The 12,386-nt window shown below is 40.9% G+C and overlaps 1 pseudogene; it reads right to left on the bottom strand.

The window, feature by feature from the left end:
• LOC127232528 (melanoma inhibitory activity protein 2-like) overlaps positions 1-1,259 on the bottom strand; it is a 30,771-nt pseudogene extending 29,512 nt beyond the window's left edge.
• Between the last annotated feature and the right edge of the window lie 11,127 nt (positions 1,260-12,386).

Below are 12,386 nucleotides of genomic sequence, written 5' to 3'. Positions count from 1 at the left end.
ACCGTCTAATCATCAGGAGACTGCAAACTAGGACTACTTTTCTCAATCTGACAAACAGCACCAATAGAAGACTCATAGCTAACACCATCCTGAAGGGGAGAGAATTGTTCCCTTACAAAATGCAACACACATCCACACAGCCCACTGAACCACAGAAAATCCAGCCAAGTCTGCAAAATCCCTCCGTGTTCCTCACCCCCAACCTTATCAAAAATAAGTGTTGGTAACTGCTAGGTGCCTGTGTATTTTATGTGAAAAGCCAGAGGCTGCTGTTGTAATGTCTTCCTTCTCTACCTCAATTTTTCTAAGGCAGAGTCTCTCACTGAATCTAGAGCTCACACATTCTCTGATAAACTGATGACCAGTGAACCTGGGATTCCTCTATTCATACCTCCACCCAGCATTTACATTGCCTTAAGGGCTCCTACTCCAGATCATGGCAAGCACTTTCCTTTCCGCACTGAGTCATCTCCCTAGGCCCTGATTGTGGATTCTGAGGGAGATGTGTGTGATCTGAAATCATCTCTCATCTACAATATGCTTCTCTTCCCATAAGGCCCATCTCAGTAACTTAGCTGACAGAGCCAGGAACTTGGGACTATTCCAGATTCTTCACACATCCCACCCCTCTCTGCAGCTAATCAAGAAAGTCACACTCATTTTAGCTCTTATTTCTTCTTGCCCCATTTAGGACCAACTTCTCTATCCTTATCCCTATCAATTCTCCTTCCTGTGTTTTTTTCCCCTGACATTTGATTCTCATACTATCAGGAATATCTATACATTTTTCTATGGGTCTCACCACTGATGAGCCTGTGCTGGATCTCACACCCCACAGCAATCCTTGAGACCCACTGGTCTACAGTGAGCATCATGTCACATCAGGCCCTTGGCTCACTTATGCTGTGAGCTCCTGTGTATGCTGTTTTCACACCTCATCTACTGAAACTTATTTGCTCAGTCTAAAGACTTTGCCAGCAACCCAAGGAAAAACAATCACTCCCTTCCCTTATTTTGCATGTGTACTTCTATAGGCAATAGACTTCAACTGTGGATTAATTTTGTGTATTTTCTCCCCAAACAGCCAACATGATGAAAATGACCAAAATCCTTATTTCATTTAGAACCTCCATAGAGCATTTTTATTCATGGGCAAATGAACCATGAGCATGGCACTACTTACTTTAAATTCACAGAACATGAAGATAATTAGAACTGGCAGCAGCTCAAAAATCCTCCATGGGCACACCACGGTGGCAGTACGAGGCACCGCCATCCCTGTGCCCACCATGGGGGCCTTGCAGCTGGACAGATGGACAGCAGCAGAGCAGAGCACAGTCAGTGGGACACTGGGAAAGGGAAGGCTTCTGGGGCCGGCTGGCACCACTGCCCTCTCCACCTCCTTATCTCAGTTGACGCGTCAACGCTGGCACTCTGACCTCCAGCACCAGAGTCCTGGAGAGCTGGAGCAAGAAAACCTAAAGCACCCAGTGTGGGGCTGCAGGCCTACACTCCGAGGCCTGGGGCACAGCCCCGGAGTGAAAGCTCAGCCCCCTATCCCCAGCTACTATCGCACTCTGTCCTATCAAGTCAAAAAAAAAAAAAAAACAAAAAAAAAACAAAACAAACAAAAAAAAAAAAACAACTCCCCTATGGAACACTAAAAGCTGAAGCACCAACTTTGGGGGCTACAGCCCCTACACTCCGAGGGCTGGCACAGCCCCAGAGTGAAAGCTCAGCCCCCAAGTTACAGCTACTATCACGCTCTGTCCTATCCTCTCCAGTCCAAAAGCCACACTGTAGTAGCTAGGGGGAAACGCTCCTACGCAGAGATGTCGTCCTCCGTCATAATCAGTGTCAGAAAACGGCCTCTGACGTAAGAGACGATGACGCATTCACACTTCGAACTCACTGTGATCAGCCCAGTTATACCACTTGACTCCTAAGAAATATCCTTTCTTGACTCGGAATTAATAGCAGGTAGGTAGGTGGGTGGGTGGGTGGGTGTGTGTGTGTGTGTGTGTGTGTGTGTGTGTGTGTGTGTGTGTGTGTGTGTGTGTGTACTAATTCCTGGAGATGGAGACATTCTGCTCAGCACTGCCCTATTTAGCATCCTATTTGTAGGCCTCATGAAATAAGCTGATGCTTTTGTGTATCTCAAATGTAGGACCTGAGAGTCACTGCTCTGAAATGTCTTTTTATTTTTCAGTGTCAGATCTCATTTCATTGCTCCATGTGCTTCCAAGTAATGACTGCTTTGAATTTCCTCCAAGAAAACTATGTAGGAACTTGGCAAAGTATGTTGGAAAAGAAAACAAAAACAAACAAACAAATAAAACAGACCATCTAAAGTTTTTAAGCATCAGAAATTTGGTTTGTTTTTCCCTAAATTGGAAGTTAGAGCTGATGTGTCAGTTCATTTCCCCAGTTGTTACCTTCAGGGTGATTGAACAGAAGATCAACTGATAAGTATTAATTGCCCTCAAGGAAGTTCTGGGAGCTACCTGTGTTTGCTGTGCTCACTGAACCACACCAAGTTGCAAAACTAGGTACCACCTGTACTTGCCCAAATTTAGTTTATCACTTTGGGCCATGTGGTTTTAGGACAGAGCTGACTGGAGTTGGGTTTTGGCCCCAACTAAGCTTTCTTACATGGAGAAGAAGCCTGAAACTCCAGTGCATGTGTGCTGTAGGCCAGTAGTGACACTGTTCAAATACACTAAGCAGAAAATGTCAACATGGCATATTGGCAAGGTAGTGAAGAACAGACTGAGATCCTTTATAATTTGGATCTGGTTTCATTCTTGATGACTCATTTTCATAGTTTTCTTAGTAGAATTTTTTTTTTTTTTTTGTTTCTTGGAACAGGTTTTTCAGAGGCTGCCTGGGAACCGGCTCTTATACACCAGGCAGGTCTTGGACTCATAGAGATCCGCATACCCCAGCCTCAAAGGCTGGGATTAAAAGCCTGCGACACTCCTGATTGGTTCTTAATAGATTTTCAATAGCTGTTATAATCCTTTAGTTTGGAGATGGAGCCATGATGATATATACCACAAAAAGTTATTCTTTATTAGTACTTTTTGGTATTACCCCGAGGGAGTATTCATTTACGTTAAAATACAAGCTCTGTTGACCTCCATATTTTCTGCTTTGAATTACCATCTCCAATCTGTTACTCCATCCCAAGAATTGCACTACTAACTTCTTTATTGTTTTCACTTCTCAGTGTTCACTTGAACATCTTATTTGAATCAGTTTCCACAAACATCAAGAGCTACACATTGAAGCACATATGACTTTTCAAATCCAGCTCCAATAATTCTTCAAAACTCTTCATAATTCTGTTATTTCCTTGGTGTGTGCTTCAGGATTATTGTGTAGAGGGGGCATAATATTTGCAAATTGCTTCACAATAGTGTCTCTTATTTAACAAACACTTCTCAAATGTGACGTCAATGTTCACATAAACACAAGAAGATCCTCTTCTTTTTAGATGGTCTCCTGAGTCCTAGGAACACTCCACCTTTGGAATTCTTTCACTGATATACAAAACTTGCGAGCACAGCAAATGTTTAGATATTGTCTTGAAGAATTAAGTGAACTCTTTCTACAATTTTAATTATTTATTTGTCAGTGTCTGTGTGGGCAGGTGAACCCTTGCCATTGTAAACATATGGTCAGAGGCCAAATTAGGATTTGAATTGTTCCCTACTAATTTTGAATTGTGTAAGTCTAGAAGACTTAACTTAGGCCTTTAGCTTTGACAGCAAGCATCTTTACCCACAAGGCTATCTCAAGGCCTAATGAATCAGATCATAAGAATTTGATTTATTATTTTTATTTTATCAGTCAAATGAACAAATTTAAGTGAAATGAAGGAACAATAGAATTATTTTTCCTATTTTACTTGTCTGTTTGGCCGTGTGTGTGTGTGTGTGTGTGTGTGTGTGTGTGTGTGTGTGTGTGTGTGCTACAGAAAGGATCAAGAACCATGTGTGTTTTAACATGAGCTACACTCACAGCTATGTTTTATTACTTTACTATCTAGGGATGATATTCTTTTCCTTTTTGCACTCTCTGGGATGGTAAATTCCCTACATAGACACTTAGCTATACTCAATATCTGGATTTCTTACCAACCATAATATAAATAGTAAGGGCCTGTAATGGAGGGTGGATGTCAATATAACCATATTCTAACTAGTTTGGAAAAAAAAAGCCTCAATGTCGGGATCAAAATATTTGAAGTTTTTTGGTTAATGTTAGTTGCATGTCTTGCATGAATAGAATGAAGTTATACTCTTTTCGTGAGTGACCACTGAGGAGGGTCATTTTGTCAGTGAGATGAAGAAATTCAGACTGCCACATGAGAGAGATTTGCTTTCCATGTGTTGTGAAAGAAAACAAATTTAAAACAACCAGAAATTAACCAAGTGGCAACTAGGGTTTTTTCCCTTAACCACTCATGTGTCTGGTGTTCACATACATGGCTGCCCTTTAATTTGTGGTCCTTCCAAGTGAGTTGAGGGACAACTAAAAAGGAGAAGTTGGATGAGAATAATATTCAGCAGATGACCCCAGGACAGAGAAGTTGCTTTCTTGTGATTAAATCCATAATGACAAACACATCTGTGTAGTTCTGTGCTGTGACTTTGCTGTGTTTACTTCCCCCACCTCCCTGTCAGGGCTAAGTCAGTGTGCTGTAATCTAACAGAGATCAGTTCTCAGCTTTTTTTTTGAAATGATCTGTCCAGTCATAAGGAGTTAGTTTTCCTACTAATTCAATAACTACATTCTTCAATAGGATTTTAATTTCAAACCATTGGAATAACTTATTTTTTCTACCTCCATGTGAATGTGGGTTATTAATGAGTTCATTAGACCAAAGATAAATGATAAACAGTTTTTTAGTGAACAACTTATACAGCTAATAGTAAAGAACCCCTGAAACGGTCCTGCTTCAGAAGATGCAGTCTCTGCCCTTCTGATGCTCTCCAAGAACCTGAGAAAATACCCACCCCTACCCCCACTTCTCTCCCTTCAGGTAAAGGTAATTATCTTTATTCATAGTAAGAGGTAAGTATAATTTTAAAAGTGAGTTATATATCAGAAGTAGACATAATCACAGGCATACGGATACACAATCTGTTTGTTCTGTTGGCACTGTAATTTAGAAAATTAAACATGGGTACAAGATAAAGTTCACATTGCTGAAGGCAATTTAACTAGAGCACTTTCTCTGTTGGCTACACTCTTGTCCATAGATCACATGGCATGTCAGGCCTCTCCACTCTTGTGATTAAAGAAAACTCTGATGTAGACTGACCAAAGACTATGTGCCTGAATTAGAACTAGAACTATATCTTAGAAGTACCATACCACTCCAGGTGAGCCATCATCTCCTGAAATATTCTTAGGTGTCAAGAAACTGTCATTCCTCCCTTAGAGCAGAATCCCAAAGACCCAACTGAGTGTTGGTTGAAAGCATGCTGAATCTAGTTCAACAGTCCATTACCCATTGGTAGGTAAGGTACACAGTAAGCAGTGGATTTCTTTCTTTGGGTATTTGTGTGACACGGGCTCTTGTAGCCTAGACTGGCCACAAACTTATTGTATAACTCAAGACTTCCTGGAACTTTGGGCCTTCCTGCCTCTACTTCGCCAATTCTGGTATTGCAGGAATGAGCCACTATTTATATCTCGTAGGCTGGTGGTGGGTGTGCATTATTCCTAGAGCTTCCTGCATGTTAGGTAAGTACTCTACTAACTGAGCTGAGTACATGTCCTTTTAGACAGCATTGTTTGTGTTGCTGTATTGTTTAACTTTTAAACTCTTCCCAGACTGTTCTCTCTGTTTACAGCTCAGTTTTAAGTATACATATATAAGTATATATTGAAACTATATCAATTACTGAAATTTCAAACATTATTAATTTCACACGATGTGGGGTCTAATGTCATTTTTCCCTCAGTGCACTGAAAAATCTAATAGTTGTTAAGGCAGTAATATTTCAGGAAACTAAATTGCTACAACAGCCCAGTTCACAAATAAGAACGCTTGATGCTGAGACGAGTTTCATTTCAGAGTGTGACATTCTGAAGAGTGTGCAAGTAGTCAGGGAATGCTCCAGTGGACAGTCTCCTTAAGTTCCATGCATCTAAACAGAATCTGCTTCTGAGATGTGATATGATGAAAGGAAGGTACTGCAAAGATGGGATGGGGTTCTTCTCCTGTAGGTAGATCTGGCTGGGATCATGTTCCTCTGCCTCACTGAGCTTCTGTCCTTCCACAGTAACTTGTATTCACAGAGGTGATTTGTAAGTAGGTTTCTGTGGCTTTTTCAGTGGAATAAGGCAAGTATGTTAGTTAGGTTATGATCACACACTAAACAAGTTTCCCTTGATGCGTTACTACCTATACAGACCAGCTTTCAGTTTCTGCAAACTTTCTTTCAGAGATGCTGATGTTGGGAGATGGGAGTCCTAGAATTCAGCACTGCAGCTAATGTTGGTTAAGTACATCACTACAACTTTGGCTATGTATATGGGAACAGAATTTCTAAGTTTCCAATATCACAAGAGATGTGGAAGCAACTCCCATGTTTGGCTCTCTCAAAATAGTCAGGTCTTTACTTATATCGAGAAAGATCTTCTATCCTTGTACTCTCAGGAAACTGTCAGCTGTCAGTGGTCACTGTTGCTCAGAGATGTCTATGAATGTTTCTTGGAAATGAGCTAATTGGGAGCTACATGAGAAAACTAGCCAAGGAGACATGGAGAAGTGTTGATGTTGGGATGTCGTTTGTTTTTAATGTTACTTCAGTTATAATCTGTGGAGTTTAGAATGACCTGCAAATGCTGACAGAAAACTCCAGACTCTTGAACCCTCCTCCAGACCTAATGAATCTAGAATGAGCACCAGAACTTGAATTTTTGGTATATTACCCCCGGATAATAAACCCTTATGATCCTTCTATTGCTTTGAAGTTGCCTTCTCCTACTCCAACCTCCATATATCATGCATTCCTAAAACACATCTGAGATTGGATCAATCTCGTATTAAAAACTCTTTTATTTTTTCCACTCTAAGGGATTTCCCCATTCTCTTTAGTAGGCTATACATACTTTGCAACCTTCTGCTCTTTCGATATGAACCTCCTTCAATTCCAACCTTTGAACCTACCTTTGAACCTATAGCTGACTTCACAAGAATAGGCACATCTAAACAGGGAATGAAAACTGACTTCACAAGTTCACCTTTAGCATTCATATGCACATGGTGGTACACATGAGTGCATAGAGTAATCATAAATATTAGAAAGATTTCAGGCTATATTTATTTCACAAAAACACATACAGTCAGGTGTGCATAGTGTGTGCACATGCTTGGCAGTCTGTTTATATATATGGACACCTCTTCTATCTTTTTCCCTTTAGGTATTTGAGAAATTCTGCTTCCTACTTGTTTTGCAGACCAAATTGAAAGTTAATCTCCTCTGGACATTTCCATCTGATTGTGTCCATATTCTCCCCCCTCCTTTTAATTGTCATTCTATCAGATGGATGCTGTGCACCCACTTATCATTTATACCAGCAGAGTTCATTGTATTCTGTAATTACAGATGTGGGAGGTTATTACCAAATGGCTACCATTAAACCGTCTAGAATGTACTGTCCATACCCTTTCCACACAGCACCCGTGTGGTTGTAGAGAAAGAGTGAAGAAATGGCACCGTGCTCTTCTGAGGCCTGCTCTGCTACATGTAAACATAATGACTTCCACATCTCTCGTGGACTCTGGAAAGGGCAGCTGCCATTTTGATACTTGTACAGCCTCTGGAGTCACCCAGTTTTGAGGAACAGAGTCTTTCTATTAGCATGCAGATTTTTAAGCCCAATCCCAGACTCTGGTGACTAGAGATTCCAGTAGTACATAATTTTACAAAGAGTCCATCTGGCAGATGTATTCCAAAATTCTGTTATACAAACACCAGGTGAAATGATAAATAGCTATTCCTGTATGTGGAGGGTGTGTCTCATACAGTGACACTATGCAATGATGGTGTCGATACCTCAGATCAATGATATTGGCCTCTGGCTTCTCCTTAGCCCCAGGAACTCATAAGCTGTCCCTAAAATGCGGTATATTTACGTGTGTGTACAGGAGTATGTACATGTGTCAGCGGAGGGCTGAAATTCACTTTAAAGATCTTCCTCAGCCACTTTATATGTTATTTTTAAGAACATTTCACATTGATCTTGGATGTGACTGATTTCAGTTAGAACAAGGAGATATTGAGCCTCAGGAAATGTTCAGTCTGTGCCTCATGATGTATAGTGTCTCATCAGATTTTTATCAAATTCTTAAAAATTAAACTCGGGTTCTCATATGTATTATATGTATAGCTCTTAGACTAAGCCATTTCCCAAACCTCCTAATGTTCCTTTTTAATAGCAAGGAGAAATAAATATGGGTCTTGCCACTTCTGTTGCTCTCACTGTAGGTAGAAGGAGCATACCTACTCATGCTACCATGAAGCACCAGGATGTTCACACACTGGAGAGGGTGTACTATAAGTATGTCATCATCTAACTGATATACCCAAAATTCTAGCCACTCTGCCAAAGAGACCACCTAGTTAGCCATGGCTAGACTCAAGGCCAGCTGCTCTTCAGAATGTATTGATTGATATTTAAAAGCTCATCTTTGTCCCATATCTTGTGGCACACATTCTGCTGGCCACTTTTGTTCTCCTTCCTCATTGAATGCTTCTCTCAATTGTGTGTCATGTCTATCACTTAGTTCCCCCTGTTTTGTGAGTCAGGAGATTGAGTCAAAGAAGGTAAATTTTCCAGAGTGGTTGTGAGGAACACAGGTTTTGGAATTCATCTCAGAGGACTCCCTAGCTGGTTCTCACAAGCCTCTTCAGGTGCCCCCACCCGATGACTGCATGATGGAGTTCCTGCTCAGGTGGTTTTACACAGAACCAGAACACTGCCAGAACAACCACCCAGAACTTAAATGACTTTTCTATGTGTCAAAACATTTTTCTTTTTCTTTATTCTTCTGTCATACATTATATCCCAACCACAGACTCTACCTCTCCCCTTCCCCCAGTTCCCTTTTGCTTATCTCTCCCATAGATCTACTGCCTCTGTTTCCCTCAGAAAAGAGCAGATCTCCCAGTAATATCAACTGAACACATCATAACAAGATGCAATTATACTACCCATAAACACTCACATCAAGAAATAACAAGGTAACCCTGTAGCAACAAGTCGGTTTCACGAGCAGGTAAAAAAGTAATAGACACCTTACTCCAAATTTTAGTAGTTCAACAAAATCCCCAGGGTAAACAAATACAGCATATATTGCTAGGGCCTAGCACAGACCCTTGTAGGCTCTGTGGTTACTTTAGTCTCTGTTCTGAGCCCCCGTGATTCCTAATAGTTCATTCTGTATGCTGTGTTCTCTTGGTGTCCTTCATCCCTCTGGCTCCTACAATCCTTTCTCCACTCTTCTCCTTGAGGGGACGGGGGTCCTGAGCTCTGCCTCATATTTACTGTAGGTGTCATTTCTGCTCCCATCAGGTGGAGGAAGCCTGTCTGATGGTGATTAGGCTAGGCCTCAATCTATGTGTATAGCAGAATATCACTAGGAGTAATTTCACTCTTATTCCTCCTGCCCTCCCTCCCTCCCACCCTCCCACCAACCACCTCCTTTAGTCCATATTTCCTTCTTCACCTTCCAGCATCTGGATCTGGCCATTCAGGCAGGATTGGGGAAGAGCTCCCTCTAGTGGCTCGGGTCTGAAGTGAGAACAGTCATCCATACTCCTACAAGCTCTGGACCACCCACCACTACCCCAGTGCATGTTACAGGCAAGACAGGTTATGGGTATTCAGGGTTTTTCTTTTTTGTTGTTCTTGTTGTTGTTAGTGTTTTGTTTTGTTTTGACTAGGTTGGTGTCTCAGACCTGCTACTGGGAGCCTAGTCTGACTACAGAACATAGCCAGTACAGGCTCCATATAATCCATTACAAGGAGTGTGCACAAGGCTCATGCTCATGAAAGTTTCAACATTGTCTCCTAATCCCCAAACACTCACCTATTCCAGTTCTGCCCCTTGTACTGTTTCCATCAGTCTCTCTCTCAACCTGCTCCCAATCCACCCACAAAATCTATTCTAGTTCACCTTCCCAGGGATATCCTTGTGCCATCCCTGCCCTTTATCTAACTGCACTTGGTCTGTGGATTGTACATGGTTATCCTTTATTTAAAAAATAATATCCAGTATGAGTGGGTACATAACATGTTAGTCTTCTGGGTCTGGGCTGCCTTATTTAGGATTTATTTTCTTTTTTTTTTTTTTTTTTTTTTTTTTTTTTTATGTTTCATCCCATTGCAAGAAAATTTCCTGGTGTCATTTTTTTTTTCTTTTTAATAGTCGAGTAATACTCCATTGTAAAACTGACCACATATTTTTATCCACACTTGCAGTGTCAGTGTGATTTTTCATTTAGAGAAATAGGTTCAAATTGGTAAGGAAACTATTTTTCACGAGTAAATATTTCCTTAGTAGTGAGAGAAAGCTTACAGACTATAAATACAGTTACTTTGTTGTTATAATGGAGTAATTTTATTTTACAGGTGAGAAAATTAAGGCCCAGGGTTATTTAAACATTTAAAAGCTAGTGATGCCTAAATGTAATTAACTTACAAAGCAGAAAAGGAAGAAGGCAGAGGAGAAGGAAGAAAAATGGTTTCCTGGGACGATCAAATAGCTGTAGCATTTAAAGTCTTTGCTGCTTAGTCCTAAAAACCTTAGTTTGATCCCTGAGATTTACATTGTAATATGAGATGAGAAATTTGCATAAGTTACCCTCCCACTACCACATGTACACTATAATGTATACAAATATACACACACTTAAATAATTAATATATTTAGAAATCAGTGTCTTCCTTGCTGGGGAGAACTGTTCTGCCTATGAATTATTTGGCTTTTAAGCAGGAGGATGTGATTTGATCTCTGGAACCATGCTAGAGATGGTTGTGTAGGCATACTTGTGTATTCTTGTAATAAAGGCAGAGGTTTGGGGTTCACTGGTCAGTTAGCCTAGCCCAATTGATGAGCTTCAAGCCAAAGAGACATTGACTCAAAAGGCATGGAAGACATTCTTAAAGATGATACCTGACATTGTACTGTACTCTCCACAGTCAAACACTCACATGCACAATAGTGCACATATTCCTGGCTTGCTGGTTCATTAAGCTGTTTATATGGATAGAGAGTTCTCCTCTGACCTTACAGGAACCCAGAAATGTAGAAGTTCTGCAGGGAAAAGGAACATGGAAGGTATTAGTTCAGGCTTTGGGTACTATGGCTAACTACAACTGATGGAATGCTTCTATGGAGTTTAATATGGTAGCAAACTCTCCCCCAATCTCTGACGCTCAGTGAAGGATAATACATTTGTCCCTGCTATCATTACTGCAGTAGCCTAGAGACTACTGAAAATCAGCATTTCCAAATGAGAAGTGGACAGCCTTTCCTGCCCAAACCAGCCTCCTCAACTGCCTGTGTATTACCTGTCAAAGTCCAAAAACTTGACATTATGACTGACACACCACTGTCCTTCATTTCCTGGCTTGGGATTTTTGACTTTTGAAGATAAATCAGGAGTGTCCTCAAACTCATATCACTACACTAACTCAGGTTTTCTAGGTTATTTTTACAGGGCTACCGAATATTCAGTATGCTCAAGTCAGCTAGAGAGCTTTGAGGAAATGCCATTTAGTTCCCATGAATACCCAGAGTGTCATAGCTTCAGCAAGGTGAGTTTCTAACTCATAGTGACCTCCATCAACCACTTGAGAAGGAACTTGTCAGTTGCGATTATTTCTGCTCCCTTATATATGTGCCATATATAGAAATCTTGGATTCAATTGGATTATTGCTAATTAAAGCTCCTGCCACATGTGCTTAGAATTACTAACAGTCACTATAGGAATACTGTTCTGTCCACTACAATGAGGGTAATGTGTTCATTATTATGTAGACCCTTTGTCATTTATCCACTGTGGCAAGTGCCTCTGCCAGGTACTCTGCTTCTGTTGGATGTTGTGGGATGAGTGTTTGCATAGGGTCTATTTCCTTCCTTTTGTGTTGTTTATTATTGTCCAAACTCTGGTCCTCCTGATGGTACAGGGAAATACTTTATTCTGAGCTATCTTGCCAGCTCCTCCTCTAGCAATCCCAACCACAGATTTACATAATACCTGCTGTAAAGTGGGGTTGATGGTTGGATGGTTACTGTTCTCCTTTAATGCCCTCCATTCACCTGACCCAACTTTCAATTTTGCCCCTATGACCTGTGAGG

Source organism: Phodopus roborovskii, unplaced genomic scaffold (assembly GCF_943737965.1).
Source record: "Phodopus roborovskii unplaced genomic scaffold, PHOROB, whole genome shotgun sequence".
Lineage (NCBI taxonomy): Eukaryota > Metazoa > Chordata > Mammalia > Rodentia > Cricetidae > Phodopus > Phodopus roborovskii.
This window is presented reverse-complemented; position numbering and strand designations above follow the sequence as displayed.